The sequence below is a fragment of the Rhinolophus ferrumequinum genome, chromosome 12 (genome assembly GCF_004115265.2).
Source record: "Rhinolophus ferrumequinum isolate MPI-CBG mRhiFer1 chromosome 12, mRhiFer1_v1.p, whole genome shotgun sequence".
NCBI classification, from domain to species: Eukaryota; Metazoa; Chordata; class Mammalia; order Chiroptera; family Rhinolophidae; genus Rhinolophus; species Rhinolophus ferrumequinum.
This window is the reverse complement of record NC_046295.1, coordinates 7,013,955-7,024,340: the sequence shown is the minus strand read 5'-3', so window position 1 is coordinate 7,024,340 and position 10,386 is coordinate 7,013,955.

Here is a 10,386-nt window from a genome sequence, read left to right as displayed (position 1 = left end):
TTGTGTAAATCCTGCTCTTTTTCCTCCAAATGTTGCTTGTTAATTCCATGGTTTTCCAACGAGGAAACTTAGTTTGATCTTAAACATTATATCTGCTTTTGTCCACTGACTGGACCCAAAGCCAGTATTTCTCCCACTCCAATTGTGGCTGGACCTCTCAGTAAGGTCCCCAGACTTGCAAAGCACCTTTTGATTTTTAATCATCTTGTAAGTTAGTTCTTATAAAACTTCTGGTTCTCAAAGCATTGAGGGAGATGTGACAGTCTGGGAGCTGGATGGGAAATGATACTCCCCCTCCTTGCAGCCATGATGAAACCAAGCAAAATCACAAACAGATCCCCTTCCTCTGCTTTTGTTTTTGTATTCTGTGTGCTGTTTTTTGATTGAGCCATGAGTTTATTTAACTGAAAGTTTTCAATTGATACTTGTTTCTGTTCTAGTGTGGGTGCAGCCAATCTTTCTCTGAGAAAGAAAGATAGGGACAAACCCAGACAAACAGCAGCACAGCAATTCTTTGATGGTTCTTGGAACCTCAAAGCTGGATTTGACCATGGAGATCCTTTGATGCTCTTCACCAATGAAAGTGAAAGGATGGCGTTCACTGAGCATTGTGTTCAGAATTGGCAGGAACTCAGGTCTGTTGGTTGCCAAGTGCCACATCACACTGTCCCTAATATGGGGGACCCCCCTCTTACTTCTAAGTAAGCATATAAAGGAAAACAACTACCTCTAACCACTCAAATATTTGGTTGTTAAGGACTTTCTATCAAGTTACAACATCAGCAGGATTTCTAAAGCAGCCCTCATACCTCCCTATTCCCACATACAAGTATTGCTCTTAAAGGTTCCATAGCCGTATCCTTCACCCTCCACATTAAAACAATATTTGGCTATTAACCTAAATTCTAATATTTTAAAGCAAAACTCTCCATAATGGAGTACTTGCTGCTTTGTGTCTTTTGCCAAAAGCTAAGGAAGCATCCTTCAAGTGTGACTCCAGGGCACCCATCTTCTCTGGCTTTGCCACCACGGTTATGACTTTGGGATTTGCTGGAACACTCTGTTACCAGTATGGAGGTAGAAGCTCTACATGAGTATCACTGGCTCCCCAAATACCCAGAGTGACTTTGGCCTGATGTCCAACTTTAAACCTCAGAATAAAAAATTACAAGGCATATCAATGGTCAAAAAATATATTTTTAAAAGACAGAGCAAGCATTAGAACCAGACACAGCAGAGATGTTGGAATTATCAAACCAGGAATTTAAACAATTCTCCAAGAATATTTAAAAATCTTTAGCATGTATGCACCTAACAAAAGAGTCAAACTACATGAGTCAAAACTGATAGAATTGCAAGGAGAAATAGATGAATCTGCTATGATAGTTGGAGACATCAACAATCCTGTCTGAGAAATGGACGGATACAACAGACAGAAAATCAGTAAGGACATAGTTGAACTTAACAATACCATGAATCAATAAGATAGAATTGGCATCTTTAGACTACTTCATCCAACAACAGCAGAATACACATTGTTCTCAGGCTCACATGGAACATTCACCAAGGTAGACATAAAACACACCCTAACAAATTTAAAACAATAAGAATCATACAATGTCTGCTCTCAGATAACAATGGAAATAAGCTAGAAATCAATAACAGAAAGCTAACTGAAAAATATCAAAACACATGGAGATTCAACAACACACTTCCAAATAACATATGGATGAAAGAAGAAATTTCAAGAGAAATTTAAAAATAAGTTAATTGAAAATAAAAACACAACTTATGAAAATTTGTGGGATCCAGTGAAAGCAGTCCTTAAAAGGAAATTTATAGCATTGAATGCATATGTTAGGAAAGAAGGACAATCTAACATCAATCATTGAGATTTCCACTGTAGGAAACTAGAAAAAGAAGAGCAAATTAAATCCGAAGTAATCAGAAGGAAAGAAATAAGAATTAGAGCAAAAATCAATGAAACCGAAAACAAGAAATCAATAGAGAAAACCTAAGCTAGTTCTTTAAAAAAATCAATGAAATTATAAGCTTCTAGTCAGGCTAACTAAAAAAGAAGGGAGAGGACACAAGTTATTAATATCAGAAATGAAAAGGGGGACATCACTACAGATCCCACGGACATTAAAAGGATAATAAAGGAATACTATGAATAACTCTATGCCCATAAATTTGATAACCTAGATGAAATAGATCAAATGAAAGACAGAATCTGCCAAAACTAATGCAAGAAGAAATAAACAATATGAATAGGCCTGTATCTATTAAAGAAATTGAATCAATAATGAGTAACCTTCCAAAATAGAAATCACAAGACCAAGATGGATTTTGGTGAATTCTACCAAACAATTAAGGAAGACATATCAATTCTCTAAAATCTCTTTCAGAGGATAGAAGCTGAGGAAATATTTCCTAGCTCATTCAATGAGATGAGTATTACCTAATACCAAACCCAGACAAAGACATTCCAAGAAAAGAAAACTGCAAACCAATATCTCATGAACATAGATGCAAAAACCATCAACAAAATATTAGCAAATCAAATCACCTAAAGTATAAAAAGAATTTTATACCACGGACAAGTGAAATTTACCCAGGTATGCAAGTCTGTTTCAGTGTTTGAAAATCAATTACTGTAATCCATCACATCAACAGACTAAAAAAAAAAAAAATCAGTGATCATATCAATAGATGTACAAAAAGCATTTGACAAAATCTATTCATGATACAAATTCTCAGTAAACTAGGAATAGAGGGAGATTTTCTCAACTTGGTAAGAACTATCTACAAAAGACATACAAATAATATCATGCTTAATGGTGAGAAACTGAAAGCTTTCCCACTAAGATCAAGTACAAGATAAGGATGTTTCCTCTCACCACTCCTTTACAATGTCGTATTAAAAGTCCTTGCTAATGCAACAAGACAAGAAAAGGAAATAAAAAGTATACTGATTGGGAAGAAAGAAATAAAATTGTCTTTGTTCATAAATGACATGATCATCTATGTAGTAAATCCAAAAGAATCAACAAAAGAAACTTCTGGGACTAATAAGAGACTATAGCAAGGTTGCAGGATTCAATACAAAAGTTAATTGCTTTCCTATATGCCAACAATGAACAAGTAGAATTTGAAATTAAAAACATAATGCAATTTACATTACCTCCCAACAAAATGAAACACTTAGGTGTAAATCTAACAAAATATGTACAAGATCTATATAAGGAAAACTACAAAATCTGATGAATAAAATAAAAAAAAAAACTAAATCAAGTTCATGTTCATGGATAGGAAGACTATTGTCAATACTGTCAAAATGTCAGTTCTTCCTAACTTGATTTGTAGTCCCAGTCAAAATCAGTTATTTTATGCATATCAACAAACTGATTCTAAAGTTTATATGGGGAGGAAATAGACCCAGAATAGCCAACACAATATTGAAGGAGAACAAAGTTGGAGAACTGATGCTACCCAACTGCAAAACTTACTGTAAACTACAATAATTAAGACAGTGTGGTATTGGCAAAAGAACAGACAAATAGATCAATGGAACATAATAGAGACCCCATAAATAGACTTTCACAAATATAGTCAACTGACATAAAATAGGTAACTGATCTTTGACAAAGAAGCAAAGGCAATACAGTGGAACAAAGATAGTCTCTTGAAAAATGGTGGACATCCACAGACAAAAAAAAAAAGAAAGAATTTGACATAGACTTTTACACCCTTCACAAAAATTAACACAAAATGGACAATACACACAACGTAAAATATAAAACTTCTAGAAGATAACATAGGAGAAAACCTAGATGATCTTATGTATTGTGATGCCTTTTAAGATACAACAACAAAGACACAATCCATGAAAGAAAGAATTGATAACCTGGACTTCATTACGATTAAAAACCTTTGCTCTGGTAAAGAGAGTATCAATACAAATAGAAGACAAGCCATAGACTAGGAGAAAATATTTGCAAAGACACATCTGACAAAGGACTGTTATCCAAAATATACAAAGAGGTCTTAAAAACTCAACAATAAGAAAACAAACAACCCAATTAAAAAATGGGCCAAAGACCCTCACAGCTGCCTTACCAAAGAAGACAGACAGATGGCAAATAAGCATGTGAAAAGATGCTCCAGGTTATGTCATCAGGGAAATGCAAATTAAAACAACAATGAGATACCAGTATACACCTACTAGAATGGTGAAAAGCCAAAACACTGACACCACCAAATGCTGGTGAGCATTTGGAGCAACAGGAACTCTCATTCATTGCTGGTGAGAATGCTAAATGGTACAGCCACTTTGGAATACAGTTTGTAGTTTCTAACAAAACTAAATACACTCATATGATCTGGCAACTGCGTTCGTTGGTATTTACCCAAAGGAGTTGAAAACTTATGTCTACACAAAAACCTGCAGAAAGATGTTTATAGAAGTTTTATTCATAAGTGCCAAAACTTGGAAGCAACCAAGATGTCCTTCAGTAGGTGAATGGATAAATAAATTGTGGTTCACGCAGACAATGGGATATTATTCAGTGCTAAAAGAAATAAGCTATCAAGTCATGTAAAGACCTGGAGGAAACTTAAATGCATATCACTATGTGAAAGAAGCCAGTCTGAAAAGGCTACATACTGTATGATTCTAACTATGTGACATCCAGAAAAGGCAAAACTATGAAGACATTAAAATAATTAGTGGTTGCCAGGGGTTAAAGTGGAGAGATGAATAAATAGGCAGAGCACAGAGGATTTTTAGGGTTGTGAAAACTCTGTATATTATAATGATAGACATATGAGGTCTGACAATTAAGTTTGCGAACATGTTGCAATGATGTTGCTAACTTTTTTTTATATCAGAGGGATTATTCATTATGAATTTGTACCAACTATACAAACAGTTTACCAAATTTACTATTTGGAAGTGCTGAAAAGGCTTCGTGAAAAAGTTAGATGATCTGAACTTTTTGCCAACAATTCATGGCTCTTGCATCACGACAATGCACCAGCTCACACGGCACTGTCTGTGAGGGAGTTTTTAGCCAGTAAACAAATAACTGTATTGGAACACCCTCCCTACTCACCTGATCTGGCCCCCAATGACTGCTTTCTTTACCTGAAGATAAAGGAAATATTGAAAGGAAGACATTTTGATGACATTCAGGACATCAAGGGTAATATGATGACAGCTCTGATGGCCATTCCAATTCTAAGATTGCTTTGGAGGGTGGACTAGGTGCTGGCATTGGTACATAGCTTCCTAAGGGGAGTACTTTGAAAGTGACAGTAGTGATATTTAGCAATGAGATATGTAGCAGTTTTTCTAGGATGAGTTCTCAAAGTTAATCATCCAACCTCGTATGTCATTACACATTTGTCCAAACCAATAGAATGTACAACACCAAGAGTGAACTCTAGTGTAAACTATGGACTTTGGATGATGATGATGATGTTTTAATGTAGGTTCATCCTTGGTAATACACACACACACACACACACACACAAACACACACACCCCATTCTGGTGAGTGGTATTGATAACAGGGGAGGGTATGCATGTGTGGGTGCAGGGAAAATGAGACATCTCTACATCTCCTCTCAATTTTGTTGTAAACCTAATCTGCTCTAAAAAAAATAAAGTAGTTTAAAAAATTAAAAAGAAAAAAACATAGTAAAATGAGAATATAAGCAAAAGGTACAATGGGTATTACAAAATTAAAATATAGGTCTAACATATGCCAGTCCCATTTTAACTTTGCTTTTGAATTTGAAAAATGTTGTAGCACTTTCCTATCTACTTTTCACACACTGAAAACTGGATTTGGTGTAACTATATTACAGAAAGTAGAAATTGTACTCTTTATTTTCCATCTTTGTTTTCTGTTACCTACAAAGTTGATGCTTAAGCATCAAGCTGTTTTCCCTGGCACATGAGAAAAAGTGGGCACAATCCACAAGAATCAGATTCCCTATGTGAAGCCGGTTTAACATGGCATTTAATATTCACTGCTCAGGTATGTAGTAAGTCCTGTAGAGACAAATGTGCAGATTTTTTTTTAACATTTTGCTATAATTGTGTAATTTTTTGCATTTTTACCTGATGGCATTGTTTCTTATAATAAAACCTTTTCTGATTGAAAACTTTTTAAAAAGTACATATGTGGGGATTGCATGAGAGAGTATATGGACAGCATCTTAGCAGAGTTTTGCTAACAGAGAATGGTCTCTCTGTGGATACTCTAGAGTCATGTAATAGATCTTTGTCTTTGGGTGAAGGACCCTGATGCATGAGTGGGTTTGCCTCACTTGTCGGGAGGGTCTGCTTATCCTCATGGACTAAGACTCGGGTCTGTGAGCATCTTTCTCTAAGCATAGCAAGGCCATAGATAGCTTTGGGGTCACCAGTGTGTCAGTGGCACTGAAATGTGAGTTGGATGCATTTCTCCCTTCCTCTGGGCTTTCACCACAGCTGCTCTCCTAGCTTCCACCCTGTGTGTGCCCTGAAAGAACTTTGGCATTTGCTGAAAGGTCGTCAGCTGCAATTTTAGATCACTGGGTAACTTGAACTTCTAACATTTAAATGTAGCTGCAAGGGGTATGATTGCTGCACCCAGCTGTCAGCATGGGCTAGATGGTGGCAGAAATCGCAGACCCTTCCTTGGGTCTCTTTATGGGAGAATATTTAACTGCTTAAAAATGCCACTAACCAATACTTCTTCCTCTCAATCCCCAAATTATCCAGTCTTTTGCTCATATTTTTACATGCTCAGCTTGCTGGGTACCAGTGCTTCTCCCAGTCGTTATTGTAAAGCACTGTTTTGTTTGTTTCACTTCCAATCTGTTGTGAACAGATACGTTTATAGAACATAATAAAAAGAATTACTGAAAAGGCCAATAAACATATGAAAAGATGCTAAACATGACTAATTCTTAGGGAAATGTCAATCAAAGCCACCATGAGATAGCATTTCACACTCACCAGAATGGCTATTATAAACAAACAAGCAAACAAAAACAGAAAATAACAACAGCTGGCAAGGATGTAGAGACATGGAACCCTTGTGCACTGCTGGAGGAAACGTAAAATGGTGCAGCAACTGTGGGAAAAGTATAGTGGTTCCTCAAGAAATTAAATATAGAATTACCATATGATGTAGCAGTTCTACTTATGGGTATGTACTCTAAAAAAATTGAAAGCAGGGAACAGATATTGTCCAACCACGTTCATGGTAGCATTACTCATAATAACCAAAGGTAGACGCAACCAAAGTATTCATTGAAACATGAACGGATAAACAACATGTGATATATCCATACAATGGAATATTATGCAGCCTTAAAAAGGAAGAAAAGTATCACACGTGCTACAACATGGAAAAACCTTGAAGATATTATGCTATGTGAAATAAGCCAGTCACAAAAGGACAAATATTGTATGATTCCACTTATATAAACTACCTAGAGCAGTCAAATTCATAGAGACAGAAAGAAGAACGGTGATTACCAGGGGCTGGGGATTGAACGGTGATGGAGAGCTACGGTTTAATGGGTCCAGGGTTTTATTCTGGAAAGAAGAAAAAGTTCTGGAGATGAATGGTGGTGATGGTTGCACAATAAAGTGAATTGTACACTTAAATATGGTTAAAATGGTAACAAAACATTACTGGAAAAATGAAATTAAAAAATCGTTATAAAATATAGGCCCCAATTGTTAAGTGCTGGATTGTAATTTCATTTAAATTTAAATTACATTTTATTTTTTAAAAATTACATTTTATTGTTAAAATTAAATTACATTTTAATAATTATAATCAGAACAAACATAAGAAATTGCTATAGAAATCTCTAAATACTTTCAATTTTTCTGCTTACCTTGTCATGGACCATTGTCCATGATACACTTGTATTTTGTGTTACAGTAAAATGACTTTTAAAACATGTAGAGTCCTATGAATTTTAACACATAGATCCAAGTTGCCATCACCAAAATCAGGATATAGAACAGTTCCATCAGGCAAAATATCTGTTTTCTGTCCCCTCCCCACACTCCTAGTCCCTGGCAACCACGGAGTTCTTCTCTATCTCTATAGTTTTGTCTTTTTGAGAATAGTTACAGCATATGGTCTTTTGAGACTGGCTTCTTTCACTCAGCACAGTGCCTTTGGGGTTCATCTCAAAGACATGCTACTATATGCAACAATTGCTTCTTCCTTTTTCATTGCTGAATAGTATTCCATTTTATGGATCTACTACACTTTATCCATTCACCCTCGAAGAGCATTTGGGTGTTTACAGTTTCTGACAATTATAAATAGAGCTGCTATATACTCCTGAATGTGTTTTTGTGTGAATGTACACACTCATTTCTCTAGGGAAGATGTGACAGTCCATTCTGAGTGGCATTGCTTTGCACCTTCATGCGGGAAACGCTTAATCTGAGGACAATGTTAGATTTCAAAGGAAACCTGGAAACTAATCCACCAGGCCACTCTCTTCATCTTGCAGTCATTTATTGGCCCAGCACTCCTAAGAGTCAGCCAAAGCTCCTTCTAGAATTATGCCCAAAGAATCATGGTTGATCTCCCATGTGAAAGACAAAACTTAATTTGTTAATGGCAACATGACTCATCAGGCCCAAAGAAAGTTCCATTCTACAGTCCTCACAATTCTCAGAAGTGCTAGGGAAAGAAAAAGAGTTTTCTGGTTAGATACTAGTGATGTCAAAGTTAAAATGTTCTGACATAGCAGTTTCTCTTCTCAAGCTGTATCTTACTGAAGCCCTTGCACAAGTCCATGCATAAAGATGAGGAATCTTGTTGCAGCATTGTTTGAAGAGCACATGTTTCCACAATAATCTAACTGTCCACGCGCTGGAATGCAGTACTTTCTGTGTATTGACATGGATGTATTTCCAAGATGTTTTGCTATGGCAGACACTTTAAATGGGTTGAACCAACCCTTGAAGCAAGGGATCACCATATGACTCAAATCTGGCCAATTCTATGTAAGTGAAAAATCTGTCGGGGTAAGGGTGTGTTCTGGGGAAAATTTTCTTTCCTAATAAAAGAGAACTGATGTAGTTGGAGCTGCCCTTTCTCTCCTGTGTGGGTCTTCAGTGTGGGCTAGATGTTCAGAGCTGTGGTGGCCATTTTGTGCCCAGGAGATGACAAGCAAGAGGGAACAAGCCAGTGGACTAAGGATTGTAGAGAAGAGACGGAAGTCCCTAGTGGAAACTTTGAATAGCTAAATGAATGGCAGCAGCCACCTCGAAGTGAACTCATGAGAAAATATGAGAAAAATAAATCCCTACATATTTAAAGCACTCTGAATTTTCTATTACTTGCTGTTAAACACTTTCTGATTGAAATAACTGTCAAAGGAAAGAATCAAATTGCGGAGCAATGTGCATATTCTAGTTTCGTGAAATAGAATTACGCATACATGTATACATCATAGTTATATACATGTCAAAATATAGGAAGGGTAATAATAGTTAACAAGTATAAAGCACTTATTATGTGCCAGGCACATCTTATCACTTTAATCCTCACAACCACTCTATTAGGCACATGTTTTATGGTTCTCATTTACAAGTGAGGAAACAGAGGCTTTATATAACTAGCAAGTAACTAGCTGGGGAGTCAGAGCCAGGTCTGTCTCCCCCTAGAGAAAGTTTTTACATCACCCTATGCAGACCCCCACGCGCTCTAAGGGCAGTTATTTCTAGGGAGAGGGTTGGAGGATGGACTGGTAGTGAGGACCCTCCACTTTATATACTTCCGTAGTGTTTCCTCTTCAACAAGCAAGTATTATTTTTTTGTCATAAAAGTGCAAATCTAGATAAATCGATAAAATAACCCTGGTGCTAGTAGTCACTGTGCTAGAAATAGAATTTTTTTCTTCCAGATTTGGATATCTATTATGGCTATACATTCAGTCCTACATGCTTTTTGGAAATAGAGAGTATCCTTTTCCAGCTTATATGAAAGAACCCTGGCTAAGAGTTCCCAGGATTACTATTAGTTTATTATGCCACCGATACCCCAGATAAGAGATCTGCTAATCTGTCTTCTATAAACCACAGGGGAATCAGGTTCTTCAGTAGATAGATGTGAAGAGTCCTTTTCAGTCCTTGAATAAGAGAGTTTTATGGATCATGCTTTAGTGGCTGGATTTCTCGTCTACCACCGGTTACTAAATGGTTTCTTCTTGGGATCTTTAAAGAAAGGAGCTCACAAAGAGAAAATAGGTCTGTGTCTGTGGGCTGCCCGGTTCTATTTACAGCTTGCTTATGGCGCCTTGGCAGCCTTCAGCATCACCCACGCCAGAGAGATTTCCTTGAGGTCTCGCCCAGTT